This window comes from Pteronotus mesoamericanus, unplaced genomic scaffold (genome assembly GCF_021234165.1).
Source record: "Pteronotus mesoamericanus isolate MK-2021 breed Mesoamerican mustached bat unplaced genomic scaffold, CSHL_Meso_final contig_82, whole genome shotgun sequence".
In the NCBI taxonomy this organism is placed as follows: Eukaryota; Metazoa; Chordata; class Mammalia; order Chiroptera; family Mormoopidae; genus Pteronotus; species Pteronotus mesoamericanus.
This window is the reverse complement of record NW_026555265.1, coordinates 26768430-26782368: the sequence shown is the minus strand read 5'-3', so window position 1 is coordinate 26782368 and position 13939 is coordinate 26768430. Positions and strand designations below refer to the sequence as shown.

Sequence of the window (13939 nt, the reverse complement as noted above, 5' to 3'; positions counted from 1 at the left end):
GACTGTGTGCCTCACAGCAGGACAGAAAGTTCTTTCCTTGAAGAGAAACCTGAGTAAAATATTTCAGAATCTATTGCAGTAAGTCATAAGTCTAACCTACATTCGAAGGGAGAGAAAATAGATTTGATATCTTAAAGGAAGGGGCAGGTGGTAGGAGCTGTGACCATGTTTGCAAATTTTCATGATGTTCAGAGATGCATTTAGCATAATTTGTACTAATACAAATATATCTTATTGAATGAACTTCAAAAAAGCAAAACACAAAGGTTATCTCGAAGGTACATTTTTGGTAAGTCAACATCTACCTATGTATGCTTAGAAGAAATGGTATGATCTCTCTGTTGTTAGGTTTAACTCTTGTCAACTGTACATTCAGCATCATAAATAAAATTTTTAGAATGCTAAATGGTTTCACATTAGAATTAATGGCCTTATCATTTTCTCATTCTAGACAGGCTAAGCACTTTCATTAATTTCACTGTCTGAAATATGATTTGATTGGCAGTCATCAGTTATTAAAATTTGATGTAGCATAGTCTGCTGAAAAGAGAAACTTGGACAGGAGTCTAAGAGGACCGAGATGTAACCCAAGATATTCACCTAAATTTTGTAATAATTCTGGACAAAACATTTCTTATTTGTGTCCTTGTTTATTGTAAAATCACGATGCCTCCTCATATAAATTCTTTGTCTTCTTTATCTTTCACCCCTTTTAGTCACACATTTTGTGACCTATGTTTTCAAAAATATTTTTCTTTTGGAATTCATTTAATTTAGCAAATGCTTCCCATTGAGTTCTTAGTTAGAGATTTCATTTATTCACATTTATTCCACATTGATTTTTTACTAGATTATCTTTTATGAGTCTGCATCTTGGTGCAGCTCCCTTCTCATTTTGCAGAAGTGAGCTATCAGGTGTCAACTGCTCTATCAGTCTACTTGCTATATGTTCCTCTAGTCAGCAGAAGTAATTGTGGATGAGCAAAAGAAAGTCTGACATTCTTTTTTGGGGAGAAACATCACTTGAAGTATCTGTTCTTTACATTAGGTAATTCTTGGTAAGTGGTGGCTTACAGTGAACAACCTTGATTATGCTGCCTTCAGGGAGATGTTCCTTCTTTCTAGTGATGGGCCTTAGCTGTCAGTTCTCAGCTTACAAGTGACAGTCACTTGTCACAAACTCCCCCAAACTTTACACTAGGAATCTAAGCACTGTGCTACCAATATCAGTGACTATGCCTTGAACATGACAAACGCTGATAAGAGATATTTTACAGCTATCTAGACAAATTCATTGCAGCAGGACCAAAAGCTAATATGTGGGATAACACTGTTGCCAATATGTGCTGCGGAGAAAAATGTGTTTCAATGGATTGAAGAGAAAAACAAAATTTTAAGTAAATATTCCATCAATAAAGAATGTGCTCAGAGTAATTAAGAACTATCTGGATATGATATTATTTACTCACTTTACTATAGAGAAAAAAGATGCCAAGGAACAGCTAATGGAGATGTTTAAGATGAATAACAAGAACTGAGCCTGAGTAAATTTGGGACATTCTGTGAATTAATACTTAATTCATGATTATAAATGAAATCTATTTTTAATGTTATAAATGAAAGTTATAGTTAATATGTTCAGATAGGTCCAAATGTTTTTCTAAAACAGCAGAAAAACAGCATCATTCCTTGGCTAAAGTTTTAAACTGAATCATCCAAAGGAAAATGCTTTCAAGCTATACTATATATATTTTGTGTTTGTGCGTGCACAGAAGAGTATTATTTTCCTTCCTTATTTCAGAAGGCAATACATGGGGTTGTAATATACCATATTGACAAGTAGTTTATTTAGGACAATTTTCTTCAGAAAACAAAGTTGGAGCAAGATTTGACTATAATGTGAAGAAATGAATAGAACTAATTAATGGATTCTAGTATCAATGGATGAAAATGTGCCTACCACATTGCCAGTGTCCTTTGTCTCAAAGTTCCCTTCCTGTCTTGCCAGTTACCATCTGCATCAATCAATAAAAAATACTGAAGAATTGTTTTTAGATCTTTGGATCTCAGGTATTGAGTACATTTACAAATTAACTATGGAAAATGTGAAAAGTAGTAAAAGTGATGAAAGGGGATTATCACTTGGTGATTTTCTTCATTGAACAAATCCCAGTTGGATTTATGTGACATTGATTAGCTTAGAAGAGCATTGTCAACCTTCTCCATCTCATGGTGCATGCAAATTAATCACTATTAATTAATTACTAATTCTGTGACACACCAAAAAATACATTTTTTTTTGCCAGTCTCAAAAAATTAGTATAACTTTGATTCATTCACACTGGAAAGCTATTGCTGTGTTGGCTGCTGTCATTGTTTATTTGACAATAGTAAGGAAAAGATGTCAGTGCCCCTGACTGAATAGTCAGGTATAGCATGTTCTAAAAATTCTTGCAGCACACCTGTTGAAAATTGCTGGTTTAGAATGACAAGGTGCAGGAATATCCCCTCATGGTTAAGTAATGATTCTCTGATTCAACTGAGGCACTCAATACTTTGCTTTTGTCAAAAACTTTGTATTATATTCATCAAATTATTCTGTATGTAACATTTCAAAATTTAGCACATGGGGAAATTTCATATATAAATGTTGGGTAACTCAAGATACCACATTTCAAAACTATTTTTGTCCCTACATGACTTTTTTTCATAATCCCCTATATACTGGAATTGGAAATAGAAGACATGTTTCACAAAGTGGCTGTTTAAATTTGAAATTCCACAGCTAAGAAGATCAAGTAGGTAGTAACTTGGCAAGTGTATTTTTATAGTCTTTATGATAAAGAAGCTAAAAATGAAGCATAATGTAGGAAAGATCATTAATTAGATACATACAAAATCTTGCATTCTGTCTGCATTGTAAATCTTTCATTTTTCAGTGAAGTCAGCTGAATTCATATTTGCTTTTTATTTATGGTCTTTTGCTAGATACTTGAAATGGATAAAGCAAAAGCAAGAGAAGATATTCATCAGCACATATACTGTGACATGTGAAGCTGATGTTACTCTTTCAAATCAGAACTGAGACACAGTCGGCTACTCATCCCCCTCCCTGATGTTGAATCTCAGCCATCCTCTCCACCCACTTCCAAAATGAAGGGTGGAACAAAAACTCAGGCGGTAACACCCTACTGTAAATCCTTTAGTTCTTCTTAGCTCAGTAACAGCTGTTGGTCTTTTCACAGTCTCTAAAAAGTAAAACAGCATAGAGTTTGGGCCATTAACATTGTGCAACAATACCATGTATTTGACAACCAACGGCAATTTGAAGAGTGCTTCCTTTTCAGGCTTTGGATAAAATTCTTCAACCTTGACTGCTTTCTTTGCTAATAGTGCTGTTGATTTATTGATTAATTCTGGGTACCTTTGCAAGCTACATAACTACCATGTGTTTTAATCTCACTAATTTCAGAGAGTATTATATACCTTAAAGGAATTTTAAGAATTAATGAGCATATGTTTCATCCTATCTAGGCATATGAGGGAAAGAGGTGAAAAGAAAAGAGAATAGACTGTTTCGAGGCATGGTAATGTTGGCTTAAATGCCTCTTTTCAATGAAGATAGGCCTTTCCTCTCTCCTCTCTCACCCAAAAAGCAGGCTTTTCCCTCCTTAGTAAGTATAGGAAGAGGTAGAATTGCATATCTTTGATTAGGATTAGACCACTAAAGAGTCTTAGGTGTAAGACTGGCACCATTGTTAGGTAAAAGGGAATACCAACTAAAATAATGAAAGGAAGATGCCATATTTGGGCTTGATTGAGGCTATCTTTGAGATCCAAGATGGTTCATCACAATAGGAAAAGTACAGAGTGGGACAGTCTAAACTGTATCATTAGTAAAATTGGTAAACATAATGTTTCCATTTGGTCTATTTTAAAACAGAATACTAATTAAATCATAACTAGAGAGTGAAAAGTGTTCATAAAAATAGCATCCAGAGGGCAAGGTTTATAACAACAATAATGTCATCCTGCCCAGACTAATGAATTTGAGGGTATGGTGATATCTTGAAAATTTATTGAAGATTAGATCAGCAAATAAGAAGATTGAGCCTGTGTATTGGTGATAACTGAGTCAAGATTTGATGGGTGTTGGAAGAGACAAGGGTAAATAAAGGAACTTATAGCAGTTGTTGTACACACTAAATATCTCTAAGAATAAAGTTCAATATATTATACAGAGAATAAATGCATGGCTCCCAATAAATCTAGGATCAGGTTGAGATATTTGCATTTTAAAACCACAAATGATTTCATTGTAGATGATCCCCTACCACATTACAAGTTTATAAACAATGCTTATTGTCTATAAAGGACATAAGTGACAGACTAACAAATAATAAATGATAAAAATTGATACATTCCCATAATGAGCATCAAGGTATTAAAATTGTTTTGGATTCATTTTCATCTTTAAGAATATTCATCCAAGATTAACATAAATAGGGAGAGGATTTCATAGATGGTGAGTAGTAAGCAGATGTATAGAGATGGGTCATCTCATGTTATACACCTTAAATATCTATTCCACAAGAATGGCTTCTATAAAGGCACTGGGGATTGTCAATATCTAAAACATAACACTGTGCAATAGTAAAACTGAAAAGGATGTTAGAAATCACCTCATCCAAACTTCCTACTTTAGAGAGGAGGAAACAAGCTCAGAAAGGTATCATAGCCTATCTTTAGACAGATACCAGAGCCTGTCTTTAGACAACCTTAGCTATTCCTTCATTTCTACAAAATGTAGCCTCTTAATTTTCAAACATTGATGTGTAACCTATACTCATGAACCTATGTATAATTGGTCTATCTTCTAAGAGAGTATTCAAATATTTAAAGACATTTAAAAATCCTATTTTTTAAAAAATTACTTATTTTTTTCATCCCCAGCTCAATGATTCTTTTTATAATTTATTTTTTCTATTGTTCTACATTTATAATTGCTTTTCCCATAAATGTTTTTCAACAATTTTTCAGTGTTTGTTCATTTTAAATGTTAAAGAAAATAAATCTATGAGATTATAAATACTATGATTTTGAGTTTCCTCTCTTTGAATAAGCTCTTCTTGAAATTTATATTTCCTAAAATGTAGCACAGTTAAACTCCAGAGAGTTAAGAGGAAATATAGTGAACACAAAACTATGCTCTGATTTGTTCTCATTAGCTTAGTAATGTCTTGAGAAGACAATGTAAATCTAGGACAAAATTAGACATGATGGAGGGATGATGCCTCCATCCCTCCATCATGTCTAATTTTGCACAACCCAATGTTCAATCCACAGCCCAGTTAATCATGCACAACCCAATGTTCAATCCATCCTGATATGGCTGTCTTCAGCCATAGAAACCTTCCTTTGAAGGTCAAGATCAGAAAGGGAAGTTTCATACTCAATTTTAACTTTAAAACTGTCTTTTGAAAGAATAAAACAGTAGTTTATAATACAATTATTTGTAAATTTAAAAATTGATTTATTTTAAAATAGTGATGAGTGAAAAGCACTTTCTAGAAAATAATCTCTACTGAGTTAAACAAAAGAACATTTTGAAAGAAACAGAAATAATGAAGGAATGAACTTGTGCTCATCTGGCAAACTATTTCATTTCCATGAGCATCAGTCTTATTTGTAAAGCAAACAAATCACTACTATTTTTACTTAGATTTTGAGATGATTAAAAAAGAATTGTAAAGCACTATAGGATCTGTCATCTATATAAGGCCATTACCGTATAATAAGGAAGAACTGTATCATATACTAAGATATTTTTTTCTTTCATTGTCTTTCTTGCCTTTATTATATCTGAAGATAAAAGTTCATCATGGTTGAGGTGTTCTTCATAGTACATATCTATGTCATTTTAACAATTCACATATTTGACATCCTTGTGGTATCCTGCTTAGCATCTTAATATCTTAATTTCTTAACATCTGATCAAACTAATCCTTGCAAAGTATACCTTTATTAAACTGAATACTTTCAGGATATTGCTTATATTTATAGGAAGTTGATATTAATATTTCATATATTTATAGTGCATTTATTTCATTTGTTTCCTGCATTTTTTTCTTTTCAGCTAGTTCTTTTCTTTTATTAATTCACATTGATTCCCCTCTCCTTAGTTATCCTCTCTTTCTTATATTTATGTCAGGATAAACATGTGGAATGCTGCATGTCAAGGCATTAATAGATTATTTGATTCACGTGTTTAATTAAAACCATGATTACATAAAGAGTCTCATTTTTCAAATCTTCTCACATTCATGGAAAAGAATAATCATAATAGAGAAATACTTTTCTTCTCTTTTTTTCCTAAACTTACATAAATCGAAGTAGTTAATCAATAGCAAGTCTGTTTGAAACTCAATGAGGAACAGCTTTAATTACCACAATAGGATGGCAGTGGACACAAAAGGCTACAGATTCCGTATCAGTATCACTGTGCTTCTACTGGTTTTACCTACACTGTGAATTTTCTCTTTAATTGTTCATCTCTAGCTGAATACAATTCTTTACTAATATTCTAAACTGTCGACTACTTGAAGACTTTATTTTGTTTTAAGCTATAGCAGTTTATTAGTCTGCTTACTAAATTGGACTATAATTTTTGTTTTCCATATTCATTTATTTTCTATGTAAATTGTCATTTTTTCTGACATTTGCATTTCTCATTTTGATTAACAAATTTAATTGTATTTTTACTTTTTTAAGTAAAATCATAAACTAATTTATTGATTTATTTTTACTGAGTTGAATTTGTGTCACCACATTACATGCTTATCTTAAAACTTGTAACTTTCACTCACTACTCTAAATTTATGATTCTTACACTAATATTAATTGTTGTTCATGTTCATATATTTGTAATTCATGTTGCTGTTAAGAGGTAACCAGGCTGCTGCTCCACTCACTCCAGCTGTATCACTGATCTGACACTCTGGGACACATCATCATGGATACTCTGTCAGAAGCAAAGAGCACTTTTACCTTAAACCTTTTGAAAAAGCTGGGTGAGGTTAACTTGAAAACCATGTTTTTCTTGCCCATGAGCATCTCCTCTGCCCTGCCCATGGTCTTGGGGGTAAGGGAAAACACTATGGCCCAGATGGCTGAGGCACTGTCTTTAAGTACAAGTTGTGCCATAGGTGAAGATGACTACCAGGGTTTCCAATTGCTTCTCACCCAGGTTAACAGGACTGGCTCACAGTACTTATTTAGAAGTGCAAACAAGCTCTTTGAAGAAAAGTCTTTTATGATTTCAACTCATTTTTTAAAGATTCCTGCTGCAAATTCCACCAGGCAGGGATGGAAAAGCTTAAGTTCTTCAAAGCTACAGAGGAGGCTAGAAAACATAAACACCTGGATAGATGGCAAGACAGGAGGTTAAATAACAGAGCTGCTGTCTCCAAATTCAGTTAATCAAGTTACTTGTCTGGTTCTCATGAATGCCATCTATTTCAAAGGAAACTGTGATAATCAGTTTAACAAACAGTAGACCAACGAAAGACCGTTTAAACTCAGCAAGAATGAGGAGAAACCTGCAGGAATAATGGTTAAGAAATCTACATATAATATGACCTACATTGGGAAAATAGTCACTAAAATTGTGGTACTGCCTAATGTCATCAAAGAGCTGAATATGATAATCCTGCCTCCTGATGAAAATGTCTATCTGAAAACGGTGGACAACTTACTTATGAGAAATTCATAGAATGGCTCAGGCCAAATATGATGAATGAGGAAAAGGTGAAAGAGTACCTCCCCTGATTTAAACTGGAGGAGAATTACAACAAGGGGGCTTTCCTTCACTTTCTGGGCATGACTGATGCCTCTGAGTGGGACTGGGCAGACTTTTCTGGAATGTCTGGGAAAGAACGGTTTTTGTCCAAGGTCATCCACAAGTCCTTTGCGGAGGTCAACCAGGAAGGCATGGAGGCTGCGTTCACCACTGGCACCATCATGATGTTTGAATGTGCAGGAATCAGCCCTCAGTTCTGTGCTGACTATCCCTTCCTTTTCTATATTAAGCCCAGCAAAACCAACCAATGGTCTGCACTGCATGTAGCTTTTCTCCAGTCTCCTGCCGACCCACTGTTCCTCTGACATTTCACAACGTGCTCAGAATCTAAAATACCGTTTGGTGACAATCCAAACATAAAGGGCCAATTTTGAAGTTCCCTCACCCCTCAAAAAATATACCATATGTCATTAAGCCCAAATTTTTATATTGTAAAAATCAAAATAATGTATTATTATGTATAGCTCTTTATATAAGTATGTGATTAATAAAAACTGCATCTTTCATTTCTTCCTATAATCTTCTTATTTTCTCAGTCAGTTAATCTAATTTTACCTTTTTACTGTAATATACATAAGACTAACAAAACTATACAACCACACAAACAATATTTAAAGCATAATTATTTTAAGGCCGACACCATTGGGACACAAAATACAATTAAAAAATACAACTTTGCCAACCTCTGTAAATGTCCATACATATATACCCTATTATTGCCATCACAATCCCTTTCTTCCTATCAAATGGAGCCACTGTCCCATATTTTATAGTAGTCACCTTCCTTACCTGTAACTGTTGAAGGATCTGAACCAAGACTTTAGTACAATATATAGGATTTTGCACAGTGTGAATTTTGCCAATTGCATATTCATTGTTCAACATTTGTCTTTGTATCCCCTGCAAAGTAGCATATGGATCCAAAGACTTGATCAGACCCAGCTCCAAAGTCTTTGGCATGACCATGGTGGCTCTCTGCCCTTTCAGCATTAGATAGTTAGTTTGGTTGTCTCTTGAAAATCTGCTTTCCTTATCTACTATATAATTACCCCTTGATTAAGTTCATAGAGAAAAGTCAGGATAAATATTTGATTACTTCATTTATTGAACACTTTTCAAAGTAATAAAATAGTTATCTATTATTCCTCATAGGTGACCTATTAGCTATTTTAAAAAATCATTAAGAACACATGATTTAAACACAATTCCTGGATTTCAATTATTTGCAAATATTATGCTTACTATTCAAATTGTCTCAACTTTGGCCAGTGGAAATCTCTTAGACACAGTTTCTAATTCTTTGTTGTCATAACTGGTAATTTTGATAACTTCTTTAATTTCTAATATGATAAGATGTTCCAGGCTCTTCTTGAATATTTCTGCTCCAGACTTGGAAATAACCATATTTGCAAGAAGTCCTAGTCTCTGTAGTGGGCAATGGTATTTCAATATTATAATCTGAGTGGTATAGATGTTCATTGCTACTAAGCCAGTCATTGATTGTAGTTCTTTGCTAAGGACTGTCTTAGGGAATGTATGTGTATAGTTTCTGTCTTCTATTTTCCTATATAAATAAGTTTGGTTTTCAATAATACCGAAAGAATTTGAATATCTTATAATCACTCATTTGCTTTCACCACATTTAACAGAGCTATCACTTGTCTCACATTTTCTTTCTTTGAACTCTCAAATATTTTATCCATTTTCATATGACATCCAAACTTGTTAATAAAACTATAAAGAAATACTGAAAAATTATTATTATAAAGGTCAGGAAAAAATTCAGGTGATGATCTAATTTTCTTCCTTTTTTAAGTTTTTTATTCTGTTTTCTCAAATACCCAATATTTTTCTTATTTGAAAAAAGCCAATATATTAACTAGAACATTTCTTTTTGTTTTAGTCATTCTTATTCAATATTCTCATATATTATGTGATTTTTTTATGTTTTAAAATATTTAATTTCTTTATTTTTATTTTGTTATTTAGCATAGAAGTTTTGTATTTGTTCTTCCCTCTTATTGTTGCTTTTTCTTTACTGAAAAAAATTTTGTATGTTTGATTTTATTTTCCTCCTAATATTTAGTATACTTTTTATTTATTTTATCTTTTTGTAACTTATGCTTTTATTTTAATATTTTGTAACTTAGGTTTTTATTATAGTTTTAAAATTTTAAAGTTATTTTAAACTTATGAAAATAATTATCACAATTTTTCCTGAAACTCAGGATGTAAGTTTTTATGTGGTGCATGCCATCATTAAAATTTTTATACATCACAAGCATGATAAATATCAAAATCAAAAGCACACAAAATTATCAGAATCAGAAAATTAGCATAGATACATTATTACTATCTAATCCCTGGGCATATTCGATTTTTGCCAGCTGTCTTTGGCAAGAGATTTTTTGATTTTACAAAAATTATAAATTAACAAGTTAACCTCTCACAGCTTCATGGATGCTAACTGTATGCATGTGAGCCTTGGGTCAGTCACAAGACATTTGTGCTCACAATACAGTAAACCACACGAGCTTCATGTTTTTTCAACTTGTCTTGCTTCTTAATTTCTTTATTTTAATTTTAATTTATTTTCTATTTAAACAGTGAGTTTTTAATGTCTGTGATTGATAAAAATATTTCAAAGAAATAACTACTTATATTAAACTTCTCTTCACAACCCTGTACTTTCCCATTTAAACATCTTTTTTTTTTTTAATTAATTTATTTACTTTTTAAATACATTTGTCTCTGCCTTCCCCCCACCTCTTTCCCTTGCCCCCTCCCACCTTCCCTCCCTCAGCTCTTCCCCTTTGGTTTTGTCCATGAGTCCTTGCTATATGTTCCTTGACTTTCCCCTTCCCTTCCCTTTCCCTGCCCCCCACTTCTTTTATTCTCTAAAAATACTAGTGCTCTTCACAATGTACAGTTAGAAGAGATATCTAAATAAAATATCAGGGTATTTTTTTATCTTAACTCTGCTGCCAATTAAATATATAAAGATACTAGTCTTCCTTAAAATATATTTTCAGAATGTTTACTATAAATCATTTATTACAAAATAATATAACAAATTCAAACATACAGTCTAGCCACTATGTTGTTATATTTGGTGTCTTGTATGACTATTTAAAACTAAGTGATTAAATAAGACTCATGTAGATGACTATTTATGGCTTAGTACCTATGAATTTAGTTATTTGTTTCAGATGAACTTGTTAACTAATAAAATAAAAAAATTAGAATCACATGTTTATTAGTAACACTGGAATGATCATTGGATTAATCCTTCTGAAAGCAATTAAAATGCTCAATGACACATATTTTAAAAGCTTTTTAAAATAAAGGTATATGCATATTTTATTCAAAGCTGCATAAATATGACATTTTTTAAAAATTTTATTTGCATTAGAAACAAATTTATTTATAGATCTCTAGTTCAGTAAGGTGGTATTAGATGCCAGAGCAAGATGCCTGCATTTATTTCTTCACAGTGAAAATTTTAATACATCTGAAAATTTGAGTTCTGGTAAAAGAAAAACAGTTAAACAATTAAACAGCATAGCCTTCAGAGAATAGCTGTGTAAGTTTTCTATGCAAGTTAACACAGGTAGACAACATGGATTTGTTTACACTATTTTGATAAAGCAGTCTAAAATTAACAACAAATTTTATAAATAAACATATATTGTTCAACACAATTATTAAGATTCTATTTTTGTAAAGAAAGATATAGGATTTGTGAATCATTTGGGGGGAATAATTTGGTAGAAAACTAGAATTTTTTGAGGGCTTTTTCTGTATAAAACATTTTATATGGGTTTTTTCTTTTATTCTTCCCAATAATACAATGAAATGTATACATTTTAAAGATGAGGAAATTCAAATGCAAATGTTAAATAACTAACAAGTTTGAACAATTCGTGTCAAAAATATTGTTGAAACAGGTCTCTGTAATACCACCATCTATTCTCTTAGCTTAAAAATTTTTGGTTTAGTTTGTACCATTTAATTTAAACTGTTATATATGACATCTTTTAGAATATTTTTTTGTATTTTTTCCATTTCCATTTATCACCACATTGTTGTCCACATCTATGAGTCCTTTTTACTTTTGGCTCAGTCCTTCCACCCCCTAAACTCCCTACCTCCCACCCTAATTGTCAGCCTGCTCTCTGTGAGCCTGCCTTTATTTTCTTGTTAGTTCAGTTTGTAAAATTTTCTTAAAGCATGAAAGAATAGAAAGGATAAGTAAAATAGCAAAAAATAATTTATTTTCTTTTTTTGTGTTTTCTTTTTTATAAATTTATTGGGGAGACATTTGTTAATAATAATGTTTCAAGTGTACATTTCTATGATACATGATTTGTATATTGCATCATGTGTCCACCACCCAAAGTCAAATCATCCTTCATCACCATATATTTGACTCTCTGTACCAATCACTACCATCCCACTCCTCTTTCCTCTGGTAAACACATATGGTTGTCTGGATCTTGTGCTTAGTCCACAGAGACCATGAATTTTGTCTTTTAAGGGAGTACGAGACCTATGAATATTTTGCCCTTTTGATTTTCATGGAAGACAGCTTCTGAAGAAGAGAAGTCTTGAAGTTAGACTTCTGTGGTGTTTTGATTTTTGCTTTTTTTTGAACAGATAACATTCAATTTGGACTTTTTAATTGGTCAAATCCACAGATGGAAATAAATCAGTCATTAGAGCTGGGAGGATAATTAACCAAAAACAAGTGCTAGATTGAATGTTTGTATTCTGCCAAAATTTGTATGTTGACACCCTAATCTCTAATGTCGTTCTATTTGGAGATGGGGCCTTTAGGAGGTGTTTAAGTCATAAACTTTGTAGTTACTGTGGTGGCAGCAGTGGCCAGTCTACACATCACGATGTTCACTCACTTCTTGTGAAGTTGAGAGGCAATTTATCTAGATCTTGTCCTTGTTGTCTTTGGATCAAGAAAATAGCAGTAGCCTTACAAATCTTGCATAAGGGCGTGTTATTGGTGAAACTGATTGACAATCAGAATCCTCATTGCAGAATATTCTGGGAAATGCAGTTTTTAGCTTTCAAAACTACGATTCAGGAAGACATACTTGAAGTAAGTGGGCATGAAAACTTACTTTAAATTAGGCATAACTAACACCAGGAATTATTTATAACATCTATAGCTGGTATATTTGAACACAAATTCAGCATAGATCTTCAAATTTGAATTTATGATGCTTTGACAACAGCATTTATCTTAAAGGTGAAGAAGAGGGGGAACAGAAACTAGATTCAGGAAACCATATGTCCAAAGGGTGAAGAGCTTCATCTAACTGTATATACTTGATCTTGAATCCTGAGGATTTGTTGTTCCTGAAAATATACTCATTCTTTCCATATTTCCAAGTAGAATTATATTTAGTGGTTATTCTATCTGGTTCTGCGTATTAGTTCTTTGTAATTTCTTTTATCAGAACAGTATTTCTACAAGATCATAATAATGTGCTCTGTGAGGAAAAAGTCCCTGGTTTCAAAGAAATTTAAGGCATCTTATACCTATATTCATCCAGGGATTATTCCTTGCTTCAGATTTCTTTACAATTTAATCTATCTCCAACTGCTGTTTTTATAGTTACCTAAGGGGAACAATTCAAAACTATATTACAAGGACATTTTTCTTACTGCATTTCTTTTTCTTTCACTACAACAAGCACATTTTGATCAAATTCATCTGTAATGAGCACACAGGTGACTAACAAGACTTCAGGATCATGCTGGCCCAGTAGCTCAGTTGGTTGGAGTGTTGTCTCACACACCAAAAGTTGTAGGTTTGATTCCTGATCAGGGCACACACCTAGGCTGTGGGTTCAGTCCTCGGTTGGAACATGTGTGGGAGGTAACTGATCAATGTTTTTCACATCAATCCCTCTCTCTCTCTCTTTTTCACCTTCCTCTCTCCTTGAGATCAATGGACATATATCCTCAGGTGAGGATTAAAAAATACAAAGACCATGAGACCCCTTTGAATAACTCTGCTAGTTTTAGACCTGGGGGGTGTGTGTGTGTGTGTGTGTGTGTGTG

At 32.8% G+C, this 13939-nt stretch overlaps 1 pseudogene; it reads left to right on the top strand.

Moving 5' to 3' along the window:
* Nucleotides 1–7012: 7012 nt before the first annotated feature.
* On the top strand, nt 7013–8163 carry LOC129079834 (serpin B6-like; annotated as a pseudogene).
* Nucleotides 8164–13939: the final 5776 nt, after the last annotated feature.